This window comes from Suricata suricatta, chromosome 2, assembly GCF_006229205.1.
Source record: "Suricata suricatta isolate VVHF042 chromosome 2, meerkat_22Aug2017_6uvM2_HiC, whole genome shotgun sequence".
NCBI lineage: Eukaryota > Metazoa > Chordata > Mammalia > Carnivora > Herpestidae > Suricata > Suricata suricatta.
Window position 1 is genome coordinate 185,359,273 of NC_043701.1, and position 3,024 is coordinate 185,362,296.

The following is a 3,024-nucleotide window of genomic DNA, read 5'->3' on the forward strand; positions in this document are numbered from 1 at the left end:
GAGCTGGGAGGTGACCTTGGGCCATCTGGGAAGATGTGACCCAGGACAAGGGTGGGGGCCGGGGGTCCACACAGAAACAGCCCGCGGGATACACGCAGACAAACAGAAAGACAGTTCTCGGGAGGACTGACTCACGGACTTTGCGGCTGACAGGTCCCCCTGTCTGCTGTCCACAGGCTGGAGGCACAGGAGAGCCAGGGGCTGGTCCCGGTCCAAACCCAAAGGCCTGAGGCCCAGGGGACTGATGCCTGAGGGCAGGAAAACCCGGTGTCCCACTGGAAAGGGCCAAGAGCGGCCCCTCTTCGGAGCCGATGGGCCACGCCAGCTGGGGAGGACGTTGGTTTTGCTCAGTGACCAAACCCAACACTGCTCTCTTTCGGGAAGACGCTCGCAGAAACACCCGAACGCCACGGTGACCAGCGTCTGGCTGCCTGTGCTCACTCAGGCCGACTCGACCCTGGCTCACAGCAGGCAGGTCGTGGCCTCACCAGGGCGGCAGGAGGTCAGAGCCGCGTGGGAGGAGGTTGGAAGCTGCCCGAAGCTGGCGTGGACGGCGGAGGATGCGCCGGGGCCGAGGGGGAAGGGACAAGGAGGGGGCTCTCTCTGCGAGCCCCGGGGGAAGAACAGAGGACAGGCCGGGCGCACCGTGACTGTCGCCCTGGGAGACCCGGCTCGGACTTCCCGCGCCTGACCCTGCGCTGACGCAGCTCTGTCTCCAAGCCTCGGCGCCTGGGGTAATTCGTCCGCAGCAGAAGCAGCTAACAGGCTGCCTGTAATCCTTTATTTAGAACTTCCCTTTTTTCTGCCCCTTTTTAAGTGGCTGCCAGAAGTCGGGAATTCTCGGAGACCATCTTCCAGGCAGTTCACTCGATTTTTTTTTCTAGCTGAAATTAGGTCCCTGCTTAGCCTGGAAGAACATTCCACTGTGCTCCGTGCTGATCTGAAATCTAAGGAGGAAGATGAATCTTTGTAAACCTCAGGGGAAGGTCTGGGTGATGAGAGTCATTTAAATTAAGTTATTTATGCGGAGACGTGAAGCCAAGAGGAACTTCACGGCAGCAGCTCTAGCAGCCGGAGACGCGGGCGCCCCGGGCTGCAGGGCGGGCGGCAGGACAGGCGGACGGCTGCGGCTGCGTGAGTCCCCAGACCCGCAGCGCCCTCAGTGGCCGAGCCGACGGGCGGGTGCAGGGCTCCCGGGGCCTCCAAACTCAAACAGGAGCCCACACTCCCACCCGCGGGTCACGTGCTCGCAGGGGGCTGGTGGCGGTTACTTACACGGTCACGCTCCTCGCTCTGGAAGTCGTGACTCTCCAGCCACACTCCTGCACACCTTCTACCAGGCCTGAAGGGCCTAGTGGGACTGCGGGCCACCTCGGACACTTCCGGTGTTGGGATGGGGACAGACAGGGGACAACAGTGACCTGCACAGGACCAAAGGCCCCGGCAAGCCCTCCGTCAGCCCCCTCGAGGGTGAAGCGACAACACGCAGAGCCGCTGCCCGAGGCCAGCCGGGGACAAGCCACTCTCCCCAGAGCGGGTGAGGCCTGGCCCGCCTCAGAAGGCCAGCAGGCCTTCACCTGGAGAAGAGGAGGGGGAGGCTCAGGGGGCCCACCCAGTACAGGCCCCGGAGCACAGGCAACTTCACGGCCGAGGGAGGCGGGCCACGAGAGCCGCCCGTCAGACACCGCCAGGTCTTCCGGACGAGGAGTCCGCCCTGCCCGGAACAGTGAGTTCGGAGCCACGGCAAAGCAGACCTTCTCCACCTCTGCCCCCAGACTTGTTCAAAATGTGACCTCGGCCTCCCCGAGGCCAGGAGGGAGCCCAGATGTCCTTAAAAACCAGCAGGAAGTGAGAATCAGGTCAGACTGACTCGAAATGAACACAGTCAACAGATGGCGGAGGAGCAGTGTGCAGGGGAGGGGTGCGGCTCCAGCAGGCGGCCGGAGCCCACGGTCAGCAAACTGGAGTACCGTGCTCGGAGTGAGGGCCGCCGGCCAGTCTGCGGTTCCAGACCAGCATGCAGCCAAGCAGGGCGGGAAGGGACCCCGGGACCCTGACCCCAGGACCCTCCCCGCCCTCCTGACACCCGCTGAGTTCACTGGTGGCCAAGAGCAGACAGCTCAGCCTCCCCGGGCTCACTGTCTCCAGGGGCCCACCCACAGCCACACCCTTGGCACTCGGCTTCAGACGCCATCTAGGGATTTGGGGACGCAGTTCAGCCGTAAAGCCACAAAGGTTTCCATCCACAGCCTTATCTTTTCTTACCCAAAGTGCAGCCCAGGCCATCTCTCGGGACCCCAGTGACCCCCAAATGCACATGACTCCCACTTTTACACCCTAGCCCAAAGATCTTTCCTGAATCTCCTTCTTGAAGCTCAGAGGCACTGAGCCACTCTCCCCTGCACCTGCTGCCCCTCTCCTGTGCCCCTGCCCAGGCCAGCAGCCCCGCCACCTGGGGGAGCTTGCCCCTCTCCCCAGCCCCCCGACCGGCTCCCTGTTCCCCCTTCATACCAAGGTGTCACATTCTTTCCACTCCAACCCTACAGCCTCAGGCAGGGGCCAGTGGGAGCAGACAGCTCCGGACGTACCTAGTGACCCGGCAGGTTAGGGCCTCTGAGGGCTGGAAGGCAGGAGGGGGAGTGAGAGGGGACCTCAGGACTCAGAAACTCAGAGGAGGGATCCTGAAGGACTGGGGTCAGTCCGCGAAGGACTACTTGGGGGAAGGATGGAGGACCCTCTGTGTCCTCCGCCCTCCAGGGACACAGGGGCCGGGCTGTGGGGCGCGGGGGGCAGGAAGCAGAGGGAAGGAGCCAGCAGCCCCCACCTCCTGTGACAGCCCCCCCACCTGTGACAGCCCCTCCCCCACCTGTGACAGCCCCCCTACCTGTGACAGCCCCACCCACCTGTGACAGTCCCCCAACCTGTGACAGCCCCTCCCCCACCTGTGGCAGCCCCTCCCACCTGTGACAGTCCCCCCACCTGTGACAGCCCCTCCCCCACCTGTGACAGCCCCCCCCACCGCAC

The 3,024-nt window shown here is 64.0% G+C and overlaps 1 long non-coding RNA gene across 2 annotated transcripts; it reads right to left on the reverse strand.

The window, feature by feature from the left end:
* Positions 1 to 776: 776 nt before the first annotated feature.
* Positions 777 to 2,784, reverse strand: LOC115274075. 2 transcript variants are annotated; one of them, XR_003901081.1, is made up of 3 exons: positions 2,589 to 2,784; positions 1,276 to 1,830; positions 777 to 947 (listed from the first exon to the last, which is right to left on the reverse strand). It is a non-coding gene; the product is annotated as an uncharacterized LOC115274075 (long non-coding RNA). The 2 variants fall into 2 exon arrangements; XR_003901079.1 differs by having other exon boundaries at positions 2,512 to 2,784.
* Positions 2,785 to 3,024: the final 240 nt, after the last annotated feature.